Raw genomic sequence first — 19,795 nt, forward strand, 5'->3', positions numbered from 1 at the left:
TTAATAAGATAGTACTTCTGCTTCGTTGGCTTTCTATGTTGGTTTCTGCTCTCTTCACTGTGCAGCGAAGTGCTTGTCACGAGACAATGTTTACAATGGTTATGGGCCCAGAAAAACGCAGTCAAAGTGACGGATGGACTTCAGAATGCCGGCAAAAGAATGCAGAGGAACAGAGGGACGGATCGCTCTGCGCGTCAAGTTGATTGATGAGAGGTATGTGCTAATGCTCCGGGCAGCCTGCCAGCTCCTAGTTAATGGCTTTATGGCTGGACTTTGAACTTTTAAAAGCCGTTTGCCAGGCTCAAGGCACAAGCTCCTAGGCTTGGGGAGGCTGGAAAACGAAAGCACTTTTGAATTTGCTTTTGGAATGAGGTTTGAAGCAGCAGTGACACAGCTGATTTAACGCAGCAGAGATGGCTAATGCAAAGCTAGCTGATGCTTTTGGGATTCCCAAGCTCAATAAGAAAAATTATGCAGACTGGGTTCTCTATGCTGAGGCTGTTCTGCGGAAAGAGGGTCTTTTTGAGGTGATTACAGAAAACCCCCCAGCTCCATTGACAGATGCATGGAAAGCTAAAGATTCCAAAGCAAGGGGAACTCTTACATTGATAGTATCCCCAGAAGAGCTCTGTCTGTTGCGTGGTAAGACCTCAGCCAGAGAAATTTGGGACGCTTTGAAGGGGGCTCACTTGAGGACAGAAGCTGGATCCACTATGTTTTACTTTACCAAGCTGCATAATATGGCTCTTGCTGAAGGTGGAGATGTGCGTACACATCTGATGGAAATGCAGAATCTGAGACATGAGCTGCAACAGAGAGGACTCGCTTTTCCAGAGGCTGTGTACTCCTTCATGATACTACATTCTTTGGGTTCAAGTTGGGAGTCTGTTGCCACTCAGATTGCTGTTCAGCCCACTGCTCAGCTCACAGTAGACTATGTTACTGCCGTGATTCAGAATGAAGCAGATCGCCGGGGTGCTAGCTGCATGGGTAAGGGGGAGTCTTCACAGACATCATCCCAGAGTGCAGTGGAACCACCAGATGGCGCCAAAGCTTTGAAGGCAGTGAAATGCTACTCGTGTGGACGTCTAGGCCATATGAAGAGGGAATGCAGATATCCCAGGGCCAAGACAGAGCAGCGCAGCGGAAGCTCATCGCGTGGAAAAGGCCAGAGCAAAGGCAAAGGTCCGGTGTCCAGGACAACGCAGCACAAGGCAATGGTCTCACGCTTCACTCCAAAGGTTGCAAAGGTCCAGAAGACGTCTAGATCTTTCTTCGTTGTTGATTCGGCTGCAACGCACCACATGTGCAACGATAAGCGACTGTTTGTGTCTTTTACACCGCAGGAAGGTGCAATTCACCAGGCAGATGACCACACAATCCCCAGTAAAGGCTACGGAACTGTTGTTCTTCACAGTTTGGACTTATCGATAAAAGATGTACTTTATGTACCAGATGCCAAACATAATCTGCTCAGCGTTGGACAGCTGAATGAGCGGAAAATTGACGTTTCCTTTAAGAACAAAAAGTGCATCATCACAAAAAAAAATGATTATGTATTGCATGCTGAATATGTTGATCGTTTGTTTGTTTTATATTTTGATGATGTTGTGCAGGATGAAACTTGTTGCATTGCAGGTTCTAACAAAAGTTTGCATGCAGAATGTATTCATGATTTTCACAGGAAATTTGGTCATTTGCATTTTGAGGCAGTATCTAAAATGCCTGCCTTGGTTGAAGGTATGACTATTAAACCCTGCAGGTACCACATGAAGTGCAAGGCATGCGCAGCAAACAAGGTGAAAATGGCTGCGAAAGGTAAGGTGTCTAGTAGGCAAGCTACAGAACCATACCAGGTTGTTCATGCTGATTTGGTTGGACCACTAGCACCCTCTTTGGGTGGAAACAGGTACTTCATGGTTCTCATTGATGCATTTTCCAGGTATATTTATGTGTACAATCTCAAGCAGAAATCAGAGGCTTTTCCAAGGTTCAAAGAATTCTGTGCTTGGTTGGAAAATGTGCATGGTAAGAAGATAAAAATTCTTTTCACTGATCGCGGGGGGGAATTCACTTCTCAGCAGTTTGAAGCTTTTCTGTCTGAGAAAGGAATTCAACACGATTTGTCTAGTCCTCGCTCGCCATGGCAGAATGGACTTTGCGAGAGGGCAAATCAAACATTGCTTCAAGGGTTAAAAACCTTGCTGCATGATGCAAATCTTCCAGAGAGTTATTGGGCTGAATCTCTCTCGTGTTTTACTTACAGTTATAATCGCAGGTTATCTTCAGCGATTGGTTGTACCCCCTATGAGAAGATGTTTGGCAAAAAGCCATACATCAAACACATGAAAATTTTTGGGTCTGACATGTGGGTTCACTCACCACAACACTCCAAGTTAGACAAGCGTGGTTTGCATGGTATCTTTCTAGGTTATCAGAAAGGATCTTACAGAATAATGATGACTGACTCTAAGACAATTAAGCTCACAAGAAGTGTTGAGTACAATGCCAAGTGGGGGGGGGGGGAATGTGGGAATTTTCCAATGTTATCCTGATGACAGTGATGAGACTGAGGATAGTCAAAAGCAGCCACAGCAACCCACACCCACTGATGAAGGTTCTGATTCTGAGTCTGAAACTGAATCGGGTGATTCAGAGGATTTCAAGAGTGCGAAAGCCTCTATGCGACCCTCTGAAAGCTCTGATCAAGAATTGGAAGAACCATTGTTCACAATAGGACACTTTTCTCCCAAGAAGGAAGAGGAGAGTGTTGAAGACCTAAGGCTAATTCGCAGGTCACAAAGAGCCACAAAAGGCAAGCCACCAAAGAGATTTGCTGATGAGTTTGCTAAGATAGCAGTAACAGCTGTTAAAAGCTCCAAGAAGGTATTTGAACCTTCAAGTTTCCAAGAAATCCAGGATTTGGATTCAAAGGAAGCTGAGCCATGGTTAAATGCCATGAAGGCTGAGCTTGATTCCTTAGAAAGGAACAAAACATGGGAGCTTGTTCCAGTAGTTCCAGGAATGAAACTGCTTGGAAGCAAATGGGTCTTCAAAGCGAAGACTGATCAAAATGGCAAGATAGTCAGACACAAAGCCAGATTGGTAGCCAGAGGTTTTGCACAGGTACCAGGTGAAGACTATCACGAGACCTACTCAACCACAGTGAGGTATGAGAGCATTAGGCTTATGCTCAAGCTAGCTGCAGAGGAGAATTTACACATTAGTCACCACGATGTGAATACAGCTTTTCTGTACGGATCTCTAGGTGAATCTCTTTATATGCTTCCACCTGATGGCGTACAGGTAAAACAGGGATTTGTTTGTGCTCTGAAAAAGTCCCTTTATGGTCTCAAACAAAGTGCACGGTGTTGGCACACAAAACTCACTGAGGTATTGTTTTCTCTAGGTTTTAAGCAAGGGAAAGCTGATCCTTGTGTATTTATCAAACAGGAGGGGCAAAAGAAGCTGTATTGCTTGTTTTATGTTGATGATCTTTTATTCTTTTGGGATGATGTCACAATGTACAATAACGCCCTAGCTCAACTGAAAGAGCACTTTGACATGAAAGATCTTGGTGAGGTAAACAACTACCTATCTCTGGAAATAGAGAGAGATCAAGATGGTAACATTCTAGTACACCAGTCACGGAAAATTGCTGATGTGTTAAGCAAACTAAACCTGATGGATGCTAACCCTGTAGACACACCGATGACAACAGGTTATCAGGTAGATGACACTGAAGAAGCATTTTCTGACACTACACTGTACAGAAGTGTGCTAGGCAAGCTAAACTTCATTGCCAGATGTTCAAGACCTGACACTGCTGTTAGCTGTAATTTGCTAAGCAGAAAAGTCAACAATCCTACTGTTAAGGATTGGAAAGCTCTGAAACGCATAGCGCGGTATTTGAAAGGCACTATGCATTACAGACTGAGATTTAACAATCAGAAGTCTGGTGGTCTTGAGATATTTGCAGATGCAAGTTTTGGAAGTGACACTACAGATAGGAAAAGCACGTCTGGAGTTTGCTATATGTACAATCAGGGTCTATTTGATTGGTCATGCAAGAAGCAAACAACAGTTAGCTTAAGTACTTGTGAAGCTGAACTGAATGCACTGTCTTATTCACTTAAAGATTGTGAATGGTTGTTACAATTATGCAAAGACATGAAAATTCCTGTCAAATGTCCAATCCAGGTTTACCAGGACAACAAAGCATGTTTGGCTTTGCTGAATTCTGAAGGTTGTAAGCAAAGCACGAAGCACTTGCAATTGAAGTTGCAACATGCTAGGGAACGTATTCAGAAGGGACTCGTAACGGTGTCCTATATGCCAGGTAATGAAATTCCTGCTGATGTATTGTCCAAGATTGTATCAAGGGATCAACACTGTACCTATGTGCAGAAGTTGGGTTTGTACTGATAATGTACGAACACGCTGCCCAGTGATGTTCACAGAAAGGGGGAGGATGTTGGTTTCTGCTCTCTTCACTGTGCAGCGAAGTGCTTGTCACGAGACAATGTTTACATTCCACAGTCAGAGTTGCTGTTGGGGTTTCTCACGGGAAAGGAGACTGGATGTGACGTACACTGGTTTCCTGTTTTTCTCAGTTTCTCTCCGTGCTTCAGAGGAGAGAGGATGCCTCTCTGCTCCTTGCAGAAGCAAGATGCTTGTTTGTAATCTCTCAGCATTGAACTGTAAATAAAGTAAAGTAAAGCATGTGGCACGTACTGCTCATCCTTCCGCTGTGCTCGGGACTCTGCAAATTCAACATTCTACGGGGGTTTCCTCTGGGAAAGGTGCAAATGGTACTGAAGGCTTTTTAAACAGACTTGCTTATTAAACAACAACAGGAAGGTGATACTGAAAAGGCTGATCAGAGATGGGAAGCTAAAGCTATTCTAGGCTTCATCAACAGAAGTCTAGTGTCCACATCAAGAGAAGTCATAGTACCACTCTATTCTGCCTTCGTCAAACCAAACCTGGAATACTGTGTCCAGTTCTGGGCAAAACAATTTAAGAAAGATGTTGACAAGCTGGAACGTGTGCTGAGGAGGGCGAACAAAGATGATCAAGGGTCTGGAAACCAAGCTTTAGGAGGAGCTGGGTATGTTTAGCCTGGAAAAGAGGAGACTGAGAGGAGATATGATAGCCATCTTCAATTATCTCAGAGGCTGTCACATGGAAGAGGGAACACGTTTGTTTTCTCCTGCTCTGGAGGTCAGGACTTGAACCAATGCTTTCAAGTTACAAGAATGGAGATTCTGACTAAACATACAGAAAAAAACTTTCTGACAGTTAAGAGCTATTGAACAGTGTAACGGTCTCCCTCGGGAGGTTGTGGGCTCTCCTTTGTTGGAGGTTTTAAGCAGAGGCTGGATGGCCATCTGTCATGGAGGGTTTTGCTGAGGTTTTTGGGTAGATATCCCTGGCTCGTACCTGCAATCAAATCTGCTTCTATTCGCAGAGCAGCAGCACAAGCATAATCAAGCCCACTTCTGCTGGCAAAAACTCGAAGAATGAACCAATTTATCACATTTCCACTCTTGTGGCTTGAGTTTAAGCTAATGCCACGGCAAGTAGAAGCAGGTAGCCAGTAGCCAGATTGCTTCTTTTCTCCCTCACCGATTGTTGAAACAAGCTGGAAAGGCTCCAAAAGCAACAAGCAGAGGAGCTCACCACCAACACTAGCCCGGAACAGTCTGGTTCAACTTTTCCTGCTGAGTTTGCATCTGGGGCAGCCAGACTTGGAAGGGAGATTGAGACCAGACAAGAGAGCCATAAGCAACAACTAGCAACATGGCTTTCTTCATCCTTAACAGATACTCAGTTAAAAGGAAAGGGGGAATCCTAAGCCTTAAATCACTGATTGAAGACTTCTGGATCAAAAAGGCACTTTTTGTTACAGTCCTATTAGCATTTTCTGCTCTTCTGGAAATGCTATCACACAGCAATGGGTTAAAACTTTCAACCAAAGTACAGCCACAACCTCAGATAACGTCAAGGGATTAAGACTATGACTTTGAGTAAGTCAGAAGGACAGTCCCGGGTCCAGAGGCATTCATAAGCATTTCACATTTAACTCCCAGGGTTGGTAACGAAACTTGACATTAGCATTCCACGGGTGTCCTAGAGCACAAGTAATCCACGCTAGAAACCACATTTTAAAATCCACGTTGCAAGGGGTTTAATCGGACGTCTGGGTTTGTGCAATTAAGTGTGAGCTAGCAAGAAGGAATGATGGAAAGCAAAAGACAAGGGGAGTGCCAAAAACAGCTTTCCCACAAACTATTAAAGGGATTTTGCCCCAGTGGCCACAACCTCTCCCTCTGCTCCCTTTGAATTTTCTCCAGAATATGCAGATAATATTTCTTTATATTGAATCTCTCGTACTTTGCTAGAAAGGTTATAAAGACTACCATTCAACCCTCCCTCTCTTATCTCCATTAAATCCCATCACTGATCTTTCGCTATCAGAACTCCCACTGTTGTTTTTACCTGCCAAATTTTCTACTTAAGCCTTCTGAGTAGGTAACCTTCTATCACATGCAAGGTGCTAAACAGAAGTCATTCCAGTAATTACCGTTTTAACTTTTACGCAGAAGCAGAGCACCAGTTCATTCCTGGCTTTCAGCTGCACCTCACATTAAAGGACTTAGGTCTAATCTTCTTAAGAATTTCTCATTGCAAGGAAAGTTCTTTGTGTGCTCTCCTCTGCCACAAAATGTTGGGCAGCCTAAGAGACTGAAGGGTCTTGCTTAGAGCAAGCAAGTGGCTGCCAAATCAGGATGTTGAAATACCACTTGTTAGCATCCAGCTATCTCAAAAGATAATGGTGTGTGTCTCTGTGGGTGAACTCAAACTACTGGAGAATCACAGCACCTGCTGTGGCTGCAGAGACCGGTAACTCGTAACTGCTGCCTCCTGCGGTGTTTTTGCTGCGTTAGCAGCACTGAATGGACCTCTCTGGGGTGCAGGCCTGGGCAGTGTGTATGGAGGTTCCAGGCTGCCCAGACAACAAGACCCTCACTAATGTTGTCCAAAGGAAAGCAGAGCAATACATTTGGCACCAGCTCAACTACAGGAGTTGCTGGAAGGAGGCGTACAAGGTGTCATCCAACCATCTTAGGGACTCCACTCTGGATTTGTGTAGGGTTTAGTCTTTAGCCTCTTCTTCTCCTGAAGATGTCTGGGTAAGCCTAAACATTACTCTAAGAGAGGATCACAGAGCGACAGAGAACATGTTTTGTTGCACTCAGAAGGTTCCATGTTCACTCTTTGGCATCTTCAGTTAACAGGATCTCAGGTAAAATGGAGACAAGGAAACTATACAGATGAAACCTGAGGAACGCAGAGACATCTTCACACTTTTAAGGGGAAAGCCCTAGGCTGACTATTTATGAAGCATTCCTTGTAACCACAATAAGCTACTTTTCAACTAGCCATTCAAAATCTAGATGATTTCATTTGTAAACCACTTTGCAATTTTTACAGGTGAAATAGAGAAACAATATAGCACATTATTAATCTATCCTTGTTAATTGTATTTCTTATCCTCCCTTCACACCAGGTCACCAACTTCATATTTTGGAAAATGGTTTGTCCGTTTGTTCTCTAGGTTTGGCTGTCTCTCAATAGATCATTGCCAAACTTAGCACAAGGGTTCCTGAGGTGGGGGCAGTGATCTCTGTCAACATTCGGATGCTGAACACCATTATGATTCAAGATGGCAGTTTGAAATATCATTTCAGCGTGACTTTGCCTGTTTTATGGGGGGCATAGGTTTGGTTGCCTCTTGAAAGATTGTCACCAAACTTGACATGCATGTTTCTGACATGGGGGTGGCAGACTTTGGATGCTAGCCACCATTTTGAATCAGTGGACTGAAATGTCACCAATGTGGGCCTCCAAGCCCACAATTGCTTCCTCCTTCCTCTCACCTCTACAGGAAGTTACCTCCTCAAGTACTTCCTGTTGACCTGGGAACTAACTATATACACAGGAAAGAAACATGGTTTATGCAGAACCAAGATTCAATATGCAAAACCCAAAAGAGAGATGTGAACATTAAAGCTCTGCTCCTTCCGAATGGAACACATTTTTCTTTTCTTTTCCTTACAACTAAAAGTTTGCAAACCTTTTACCACACCTTGATTAAAATTGAATTTTGAAGTCTTTTTTGAAAGCTAGACTGTTAACTAAGCCAGGGCGGGACCTTCTTCAGCCTCTTATGGGCCAAGCCAGAACACACAATTGCGGGCTGGAACCAACTAATCGGCATCATTTAGCTACACATAATTAAGGCCTTAAATGCAAGTTTCATGAACACAGAGGATGTCAAATTATAGCTGGTGAGCATGTTCAGCTTGCTCTGCAGTATTTTTTCCTCAGAAATTGTTAGGCATTAAGAACTGCGTCAGACCCTGAAAAACAGCCTTTAAAATTATGGAGTTGGAAAATAATAATAATTCAGTCTTAACACACACACACGTTTCCAACTTTTACCATGTTGACATTACATTATTCAAAATTACACACACACATGAGCACAGACATTCATGAAGCCCAGAATGCTTTTATTTTAAATGAAAGCCAATATGTGCAGCAGTCAGTCTGCACTAATACACTTTGGGGGCTACTGCATTAAGTTCACAAGACTGAATATCACCCCACCCTTTGAGCATTGTAATAAATGTGCAGGCCGACTACGCATCTAGACATAAGATCATTCTTTGCAGCCTCCAGCAAAGGCTGCTGTTAAATGTAATTAAACAACAACAACTAATAATAAAGGCAAGATCTGAAACTTCTTCCCAAGTCCTCAATCAACACTAGGCAGATGCAACTGTTGGCACCTGTTAAGTTTTTACTAGCATTATTCAGATGACCAGTGAAACACAATTGCTAATCACGCCCAGAGTGGCTGGGGAAACTCAGCCAGATGGGCGGGGAATAATAATAATAATAATAATAATAATAATAATAATAATTACTAATACTACTACTACAGCTATATCCCACCTTTTCTCCAAGACATTGTTCTCCTCAATTTGACAGATTCCCAGTTTTCATTTAAAATAATAACAATAACAATAACAATAATAATACATTTCTACCACTTGTAGAATGATAGGGCAACATGGACCAGCACTATCCTCCTGTGTTTTGTAAGAAACTATTTTTCCTATTTTGTGCATGGTTAAGAGGTCTAGAGGCTTTGGCAGGGATGATGCAAGCATTTTCTTTATTCTTAGTGAATAATAATAGGAAATAAAGAGAAGACTATTGAAATTGTAAGAACAATTACTAGACAGCAAGACCCATTGGCAGGATTGAGCTGTAAGAGTCTGGGAGGGAGCTCCAAAGGGTATATGCCCCCACACAAAACGCCCAACAGAACAAAACACACTTCCTGATAAGATGGTATCTGCAAGGCACCCTCTCCTGCAGAGCTAAGTGATCTATTAGATATGTAAAGGGTGAGACAGTCTATAATGTTGGTTGTAAGACTCTGGGGAACAAGCAATTTGCTTGCGCTTATATGAAATTTGGTTGACGTTGTCATGTGAGAAACAGAGTGTGGGAATTACAAATTGCCAATGTACCTTTATAGATTCGTTGATCGTGATACTTATCTTCCAGAAAGTGAAAGACCTATCATCACGACTCTAAATTTCCTGTTTCTTTATCAGTGTAACTCAGAAGCTCTGTTTTGTACATGAGCCGGAACTGGCCGTCAACTTCAAAGATATGGGTTGTTGTTTTTTAATGCCATGGCACAACTTTGCCTTCCTCGAGCCTTTGGCAAGGGATGTGTTACGATACCTGAGCCCAGCAACAAGGACGGTGGCTGAGATCTCCTTTGGAAGAATTGCCTTTGTTTACCTTTCTGGATTCCAGCCTCCATGCGTTTATCATTCAAAGAAAATATACTAGCAGCAACAGATTAAATGATATGATCTTCTACCAAACTCTACGGTTCTTATGGCTCAATCTTGCCAGTGTGTCTGACTGTCCAGCAACTATTCTTACAATTTCAGCAGTCTCCTCTTTATTTTCTGCACCTTCATCGGATTTTTAAGGGAGATTAGCCCAACTCATTCACCAAACAAGTAAAATTTACTGAAGCTACATTGCATGCAACAGCACACACATTTGCCCAGTTACAGATAGGTAGCCGTGTTGGTCTGCCATAGTCAAAACATAATAAAAAAATTCCTTCCAGTAGCACCTTAAAGACCAACTAAGTTAGTTCTTGGTATGAGCTTTCGTGTGCATGCACACTGTGTATCTGAAGAAGTGTGCATGCACACGAAAGCTCATACCAAGAACTAACTTAGTTGGTCTTTAAGGTGCTACTGGAAGGAATTTTTTTTATTTTGTTTTGACATTTGCCCAGGTTGCAATCCTATACCCACTTACCTGGGAGTAAGCTCCATTGAAACTCAATGGCACTTTGTTCCACATGCATATGTATATAGGCTTGCGCTGTTAAATCTCAGTTGCTGTAAACTGAAGGAAGGGGAGATAGCTGTTGTGATCAGATCCTGCTGGGGGCTTCTCATAGGCATCTGGTTGGCTATTGTGAGAACAGGAAGCTGGACTAGATGGGCTAGCAGGATCTTCTCACGTTCTTATCTCCCACTTCTGAATTTTCAGTGAAGAGTTACAGATGGGACTACCGCAGCTGGGAGAGCTCAGTTGGTAGAGAATGAGACTCTTAATCTCAGGGCCACGGGTTGGCTACATTGGGCAAAACATTCCTGCACTGCAGGGGGTTGGAATAGATGACCCTAGTGGTTCCTTCCAACTCTACAAATTATATGATTCTAAGAGCCTAGGACTTGCCGATCAGAAGGTCGGTGGTTCGAATCCCCGCGACGGAGTGAGCTCCCATTGCTCGGTCCCTGCTCCTGCCAACCTAGCAGTTTGAAAGCACATCAAAGTGCAAGTAGATAAATAGGTACCGGGAAGTTTCCGTGTGCTGCTCTGGTTTGCCAGAAGCGGCTTAGTCATGCTGGCCACATGACCCGGAAACTGTATGTCGGCTCCCATGGACAGTAAATTGAGATGAGCGCGGCAACCCCAGAGTCGGTCACGACTGGACCTAATGGTCAGGGGTCCCTTTACCTTTAATAGTAATCTCAGGGTAGCACCTGGGGAAACTGTCCATTTACACCCCTGTTACAACGTGCAGAATTCCAAACAAGATCTCTCTCTTCCTCTCCTCGCCCCTTCCCTCCTTGCTCCTTTTATTGGTTTCATTTTCTCACATTGCGTTTTCTCCCTAGGACAAAGATGAGTCTAAAACAAGCAGGCGACTGCTTCCCCTTTTGCAGAAATTTCAAGCATGCACCCCAGGCCAACCTCTTCCAGACTTATCTAAAGCCAACCGACCCTGTATTTCTCATGCTTTTAAAACAAAAGCATGGTTTGTCATGGTCCAACAGTGATTGCCACGTTTTAGGCCTGGAACAAATTACCAGCCCATTTTATTCCCAAGATTTTATGTAGCTAGCAGGTATGACTTCCCTTTATACGTTCTCATTGTGACGGGGGGGGGGGTGATCCCATCTGCCTTGAAGGATCCAGATTCGCGAATGGGAGGTTCTCTAAAATGCTTATTCTCACCCTCAGACTCGAGGCCAAGGAAACATCTATTTATAATTATGATTTACTACAAAAGCCATTAGAAACAGCCAACAGCAAATCATTTAAGGGATGAAAACAATTCAGTATTTCAGGACTGTGCCAGCTGTGAAAGGGACAGAACTAAGGGCTTATCCACACTTAACTTACATTTCCTCTGCTCTTTCTAGGCTCGGTTAGTTAGAGTGTGGTGCTGATAACCCCAAGGTTGCAGGTTTGATTCCCCATATGGGACAGCAGCATATTCCTGCATTGCAGGGGGTTGGACTAGATGATCCTCAGGGTCCCCTCCAACTCTATGATGAGGTCTGCACTTTAAAGCTCCGTGTCCAAGTGTGGGTTGTTGGGGGCAAAGGTTTGCCGAAGAGCTTTCATCACGAAAATCCACTCTTTAGTGCTCAATCGGAACAAACATCAATCCACAGAAAATCTAATCCAAATTTTCAATCCAAATTGAAAAAAACCATGCTTAGAAATGGAGGTTTAAAGTGTGGACCTGTGCCTGGAAAGAGCTGTAGAAAGGTGAGTGTGGATAAGCCCTAAGTCTTGCCTTTTGCATGTACTAAGAAGTGACTTCCTGGCAGGTATACAAACGGAAATAATCCACCTTAGCTGAAGGTGCTAAGCAGGAATCAGTTAACATTCAAGCACTCAATAATTCCACCTGGGAGCATTCTTTCGCTTGCGACAACCTGCAGTCTTGCGACAACCTGCAGTCTCTGCATACCAGCTGAGGACATAACTATATTATAGACCAATCTGCTCTCAAACATGCTGACACTTGTTAAAAAAAAAAAGGCTAAAGGAAACCAAAAGCAGCTGTCAGTCAATTCTTGCTTTCCTCCGTCAGCCTATAATTATGGCCTATGCCTCTGTTAACATGACCAAAGTTCCACCTTTAACAGACTGCTCAAATGCACCCCCTAATGCACCTTTGCTGCTGAGAGGTAATATTATGTGTGTAATAATACAGCAAGTCTATCCACAACTCCTCCTCCTACAGCCTTGCATGATGCAGCCAGCTGCCCCCCACAATTTAGGAGGGGCTCTATGACTCTCCAGAGGAAGACTTTCCAGGGTTTGAAGAAGATGGGGAACCAAGCTCCTTCAACCATTCCTCACGAGGCTTGGTTTCCAGACCCCTGATCCTCTTGATCGCCCTCCTATGCATACATTCCAGCTTGTCAACATCCTTCTTAAATTGTGGTGCCCAGAACTGGACACAGTATTCCATGGGTGGTCTGACCAAAGTAGAATACTGTAGAGTGGTACCATTAATAGCTTACTGTGGCAACACTGCCCAAAACCATGTGTTTCCACCATTTAGGTTACCGGAGGATAACATAATGAGCTTCCATAATGAGCTTCATCACTGAGTTCTGCATTAAGACTGTGAAAGCAGAACAACAAAATGGGTCACGTTCTTGTTCTCCCAGCTTACTTCCTCTTACCACCTTCAGTTCAGATCAAGTTACAGCTTAGAATGAAAATTTTAAAAAACAAAACACCTGAGAAAAGGTACACAGCATACTTTTAAGAGAGACCAGAATCCCACATAGCAAGTTACCATGCCTGGGCGAAGGTGGGTGACTCCCTGCTATAGGAATGAAGAACAGACTGAATTAGCCACTAAACAGCCAATTCCACGAGACACTCTCACAAACAAGCGAACTGGAAACAGCCAGTTCACTGGGATGAAGGGCAGGGCAGGGCATCATGAAACAGCATACAGTATATAGGGAGGAAATCCAAACTCCGTATCGAAGCGACACCTTTATTAGGCCAACCAAAACGTGTGCAAGAATTTCAGGGTCTGCAAAACGCTTCATCAGGCTAGAGAAGCAGTTCCAAAACTGTGATTCGTGGGCCACGGGCTTCATCCAGGCTTGGCTGTGGATTTGCAGTTGAAGACAGGAGCTGGCACATCCATTTCATTAAGTATTTTTAATTGTATTTTTATCACTGATTTTGTTTTGGTTGTTTTGTGTGTTTTTTAGTGTGTGACCTACAGATGACCAAGAAGACTGCACTTCTTTAATCAGTTCTAATTCATTAGACTTATGTAGCACAGGGGGCAGAGGCGGGCAGTAAAAGCTCACGGTTTTGCACCACATTAATATGCACCTAGACAGCATCTTAAAAAGCAGAGACATCACCTTGCCAACAAAGGTCTGTATATTTCAAGCTATGGTTTTCCCAGATGTGATGTGTGGAAGGCTGGTCGCTGAAGAATGGATGCTTTTGAATTATGGTGCTGGAGGAGACTCTTGAGAGTCCCATGGACTGCAAGAAGATCAAACCTAGCCCTGAATGCTCATCTATCCATTCTGAAGGAAATCAGCCCTGAGTGCTCACTGGAAGGACAGCTCCTGAAGCTGAGGCTCCAATACTTTGGCCACCTCATGAGAAGAGAAGACTCCCTGGAAAATACCCTGATGTTGGGAAAGATGGAGGGCACAAGGAGAAGGGGACGACAGAGGACGAGATGGTTGGGCAGTGTTCTCGAAGTTACTAACATGAGTTAGACCAAACTGCAGGAGGCAGTGGAAGACAGGAGTGCCCGGCATGCTCTGGCCCATGGGGTCATGAAGAGTCGGACACGACTAAACAACAACAACAATACGCACCAGGGAACACACACACCCCAAGGCACAATCTGAAACGCAAGGCTCTCTCCAGCAGCGCTGACAACAGAGAGGTGGCTCCGTCCACCAAGCTGAGGAGAAGTAACTGGTGCCATCTGCCTCTAATGATCCGGCCCTGCATTTATGTCACCTTCAGCAAGATATAACGCTGGAGGGGCTTCTAATGTCCCCTCCACAGATGCATGCTAACCCTGAGCCGCACACATAAAACAAAGCGGCGTACATCATTTCATCTCTGGGAGTACAACAGAGAACTTCAGTTCCGTAGCTGATATTGCACAGCAGAAATAACTTCAGACATGGCAGTTCAGCCAAGAGGAAAGTCGAATACATTTTTGTCATGTGCTCCTGGGACTTCAGGGGCGGGTGGAGCACAGCAGGTTCCCTTGACTTCCATCTCTCCATTCGGGTTCATCGTTAATCTCCATTCTATAAATGTGCTTCCGTAGAAGGCAGAAGTCATAAAAGTCTCTTGCCCTGCCCTCTGTTTTTTTTTTTTTTTTAAGTACTAATCTGGAACAGTACGTTTACAAGTTGGGTAGGAAGAAAATAGAGAGATAAGACTGTCACAAGCACAGCAACGTTCAGATCCATCATTCATCTCCTTGCCGGAGGGCTAAAATAATTCCTGATGCTGCAAGTAGGTTATGAACTCAGAAGAATTCTTCATAAGGTTGTTTTTAACATTTGTATTTTTCCTTTAACTGGGGCATGAGAACAGGGCAAGTTGTGCAATTCGAATTTTTACAGAGACTCTCAAGAAGGTAAAAAAACAAAACAAAAACTCAAAAAAGGGCACAGTGCTCAGAACATGCAAACTCATGACACACATATATGAAAGCCGCCAACACCCTCCCAAGTTGGACACGCGGGTCGGGTGTGCAAATATTTTACCTGGAAGGGGCAGGTATCTTTGCCCAAGGATACACCCTTACGAGCACAAGGAAGCTGGTGTGCAGAATACACAGGCGTGACCAGTGCTGCCAGCATCGCCATAAGCCGTGCGACAATGGGGAAACCAATGCAAGCTGAAGCCTCAAGCGCATGCAGACTGCAAGGGCAGAATGCATGGCCATTAATGCTTTTGGCCTCTGAGAGAAGCACCTGAAGACTTGCCTTTAAAGAACCCATTAGCCCCCAACTAGTGCAGCCATAGGTCATGATGGAAGCTGTAGCCCAGGAACAGCTGGGGTGGGGAGGCAGCTTCCCCATGCTTGCTTCAAACGGTAGCCCAAGTTTTCCACAGATGCTTCCACACAAAAGCATGAACTAAAGACACACAGCAGGCTGGGAAAGACAAACGCTGGAGAAATACTAACAGTCAGTGTAGATAGATGGACCAGACTCAGTATAGGGCGTCCTCCTCTGTTCCTAAATTTACTTTTGATCTGCAAATTAAGCCAGACACCCTCGCAGGACAGTAACTCAGAGCTGCCACATTCATGTTTATTCCAAGAGTGGGTGGAGAGAAAGACAACTGCCAATCCACCTTTTTTTCCAAGTAAAAAAAAATCAAAATCTATGTTAGGAACTAAGAAGACAGAACTCAAAGGTTCCAACTATTCTGTATTACCGTATTTTTCGCTCTATAAGACGCACCAGACCACAAGACGCACCTAGTTTTTGGAGGAGGAAAACAAGAAAAAAAATATTCTGAATCTCAGAAGCCAGAACTGCAAGAGGGATCACTGCGCAGTGAAAGTAGCAATCCCTCTTGCTGTTCTGGCTTCTGGGATAGCTGTGCGGCCTGCATTCGCTCCATAAGACGCACATACATTTCCCCTTACTTTTTAGGAGGGAAAAAGTGAGTCTTATAGAGCAAAAAATACGGTAATCAGCAATATAAACTTAGCAATGGGTGGCAAACCTGTGGCCCTTCGAATCCTGCAGAACTACAACTCCCATCAACTCCAACCACACAGCCCAGGTAAATGGCAGGTGTACTTGAGCACACTGTTCAAAACTGGCCAGGCGTCAGGCGCGTTTTGCGACTGGCCCAGGTCACTTAGAGAAGGATCTCCAAACTTGTCATTTGAAGCTTGAATTTGCTTTATTCTGAGTCGTTTCACTTTTATGTTTTTATGTGTTATAAGAGATTTGATCTTTATAAAGCAGTGTAAAAATTAAATGAATAATAATAATAATCAAGTCCACTGCAAAAAAACAAAAAAGGTGCCTAGACATTCCACTGTGGCAACCGTAACCCAGGTTTAAGACGCCATTTGGCGATTAGATTATATATATTTGAGTTTCTAACACTGCATAGCACCTGGAGACGCGCATGTTCCACACCCCTACCCTAGCAGTGTTTCTCATACTTGGGTCCTCAGCTGTTATTGGATTACAATTCCCATCATCCTAAGCTAGCAGGACCAGTGATGGGAGTAATAGTTTAACAACAGCTGGAGAATAAAGTTTGAGAAATACTGCTAGAAAAGTATCTACTACAGTGGTACCTCGGTTTAAAAACGGTCCTATTTATGAACTATTCGGTGTACGAACTATGCAAAACCGGAAGTAGTGTTCCGGTTAGTGAACTTTACCTCCGTCTATGAACGGAAGCCGAATGGTGGAAGGGCACCGGAGGGGGGAAGCCTCATTAGGGAAAGCGCACCTCGGTTTAAGAACAGCTTCGGTTTAAGAACGGACTTCCAGAACGGATTAAGTTTGTAAACCGAGGTACGACTGTACTAGTTGCTGTAGAAAAGATAATCTGCTCACCTGTGATTTCTCATCCAAGTCCCCCTCCACCTCATTCTCAAAACATAAAGGAACGGAAAGCTTTGCATGCAGAAAGTCCCAGGATTCAATCCCCAGTTTCTCCTGGAAGATCTGGGGAAAACTATGGTTTGAAACCCTGAAGACAAGGCCAGCCCTATCATTTGGTAGAAGGAGACAGCTGCCTGGGTGTACAGAGTATGCCACACAATCTGTCCTGTACACTCCTAGGCTGCCCTTAAATGCTGTGGATGACGTTATCCCAATGCATAAGGTAAGGTTCATGTGTCCAGTCCAATTGATTTCAGCAGGTGGAACTGTCCTTTGCCTAAGGAAGCAAAACCCTTTGGGTTGGCCACAGGTCAACCAGAGCCAGAGTAGCAACAAAACAAAGCTAGATGGAAGAATGGTCTGATTCAGTGGCGTACTATATTCCTGCTCCCAGCATCGGCGAACAGGAGCGCACACGCTCCAAAGATCTGAATTAAGTCGATTTTTAAGATTCACTGTATGTCAGGACATTCCTGCAGAGGGAGGAGATGGGCTTGTGCTCACCTGGTGTGCACACACTGCCCTTCCCGTTTTAAGAGAGCTGCGTGAGAGATCTCATGCGCCAGTAGGATAAAATATTCCTGTTTTACAAGTGCCATGAAAATTCTGAGATCCACCAGCAGAAATGCTACCTTAGGCTAAATATGTCTAGCTGCTCCACAGCCGGCTGGAAACAACAATGAATTTCATGTGACAAAAACACCTGGATCAGCCCCAGGAAAAAGCAATGGGCATGATTTTGCTTTGAGGCTTTGAAAAGTTTGCTTTAATACACCCGACACTCGTCTTGCGGGAAGTAAACCAAGAGCTGGCATGTATTCCAGAGCTACTAGCTTAGCTTAAAATGTTTATTACTGCTTTTCCTGTTTCCTTACTCCCCCAGGCGGAAACTTTGACAAACCCAGCTTGGAGGTTTAGATGCAAGATATTGATCCACGGCGAACACCAGTGTCCTCTTCTCTCTGCCCTTTGCTGGAGAACTTGCTACAGTCCTAAGCACTCTTGGCTGGAAGCTTCCCACAGAATCATAGAATCTTGGAAGGGTCCCAATGGTCATCTAGCCAACCCCCTGCAATGTGGGAATATTTTGCCCAATGTGGGACTTGAACGCACAAGCCTGAGATTCAGTTTCATGTTCTACCCACTGGGCTACTATTGTTCTTCGCTCTGTGAGTTACTTCAACAAAACAAAAGTGCCATAAGAAAAAAAACAGAGAGCTGTGCATTCAGCTAAGAGCGTAGACCCACTGACATTAATGAACCTAAGTTAGACATCCGTTTACTTCAATGGGCTTTCTCTGAGTAAGGCTAGTACTGACTATCACCCGTAGTATGGTGTCAGACAGACAGATAGATTATTGCTGCTCTTTCATTTGGAAGGAAGGGAAGGATATACCATAAATTTTAATAAATAAAAATAATGTTAATTGACACTCCAATCCACCTTAGCACATATCAACAGCCGTTCCGAAAGCCCAGTGCATTCCAAATGCCATTCCTACAAGAGAGAGAGACAGTATTCCCATCTATTTGGCAGCAAAGTCTTAAGGGCAGAGTAAACCATCCTATGGTTATTCCTATATATTTACTGACACACCCTCCTTTTTCCCGACAGGGACTCAAGGTGGCTTACAGATATACAGCTAAAAACATTGGGGAAGGGGGAGGGGAGCCAACTTAAATAAAATATTGGGGGGGGGGCAGGTAAGACCTGGTCCAAATGATGGATCACAAGATGCGGGACATGCACACCATTTGAATGGCAATGCCTGTTAACTTTGGGGGGGGGGTCAAAAATATTTTATTGGGGGGAGTTGGCTCCTATTGGGGGGGGGGGGTAGCACAATTTTTAAAAAGATTGACAGAATCCTAGAGCGAGATAGAGAGAAACTCGGCGTTATTGTTCCAATGGGGCATCCAGAACTTTTCTCTTCCAACTTCTATCGCGCGCGCGCGCATCCCTCTCCCGCCCCTCCAGGTGAGGAGGGGGCTTCCCGCCGCCGGCCCCCCCCCAAAAAAACAACCAGGTCTTATCTCGCCGCCCGGCTGGTCCAGCCCCCTCCCCTCCTCGTTACCTCAGCAACGCCCCCCTGCGAAGCGCACCTGCGCCGTCTCCGCCGCCTCGCCTCAGGAGCCCCCCAGGCGCTCGCGAGCGCTTTCCCTTCCCGCTTCCGAGGCGGCCAGCAGCGACTCCCGAAAGCAAAGCGAGAAGCGGCAGAAACTTCCGAGGCTCGCGCTGCCCAAGAAGGAGGAGGAGCAGGAGCAGCAGCAGGGTAAAAGCGTTACCTCCTCTTTCCTGCCTCTGTTGATGTGCCCCGAACTGCAGCCGCCCTCCGACGCTTCGGCCGCGCGGGGCGCGCGCGCTAAGCTCCAAGGGCAGCCGGGCGCCTCGCGGGGAAGGAAGGCGAAAGGTGCGCCGCCCGCCCTTGCCTGCGCGGCAGGCGCAACGCCGCCCGCCCTTCTGGGCCCTCTGGACCAATGAGAGGCCAGCGGGGACTAGGAGGGACCTCGGAGGCAGAGCGGGAACGCCCTCAAGCAAGCTTGCCCCCACCTCACTGTTTCCTCTTAACTCGCCCGCATTGATGAACAGGTTAAAAAGCACAGGTCTCCCTACTGGTGCTTGGGAGACTTCACTTTCTATATCTCTCCATTTGTGGGGGGTTTTTTTATTATTATTTTATCTCTCTCTCTCTCTCTCTCTCTCTCTCTCTCTATTTCTCTCTCTTTGG

General features: G+C 44.8%; 1 protein-coding gene across 6 annotated transcripts in view; it reads right to left on the bottom strand.

The window, feature by feature from the left end:
• SYTL2 (synaptotagmin like 2) overlaps positions 1–19,506 on the bottom strand; it is a 66,325-nt gene extending 46,819 nt beyond the window's left edge. For 3 of the 6 annotated variants that reach the window (XM_079973280.1, XM_079973271.1, XM_079973278.1), the window contains exon 1: positions 19,353–19,506. The gene's annotated coding sequence lies outside the window, so the exon portion shown is untranslated. Of the gene's footprint in view, positions 1–19,141; positions 19,262–19,352 lie in introns of those variants that run through there. The other 3 variants (XM_079973273.1, XM_079973272.1, XM_079973279.1) reach the window with 2 other exon arrangements.
• Positions 19,507–19,795: the final 289 nt, after the last annotated feature.

The sequence above is a fragment of the Podarcis cretensis genome, assembly GCF_951804945.1.
Source record: "Podarcis cretensis genome assembly, chromosome: 4".
NCBI lineage: Eukaryota > Metazoa > Chordata > Lepidosauria > Squamata > Lacertidae > Podarcis > Podarcis cretensis.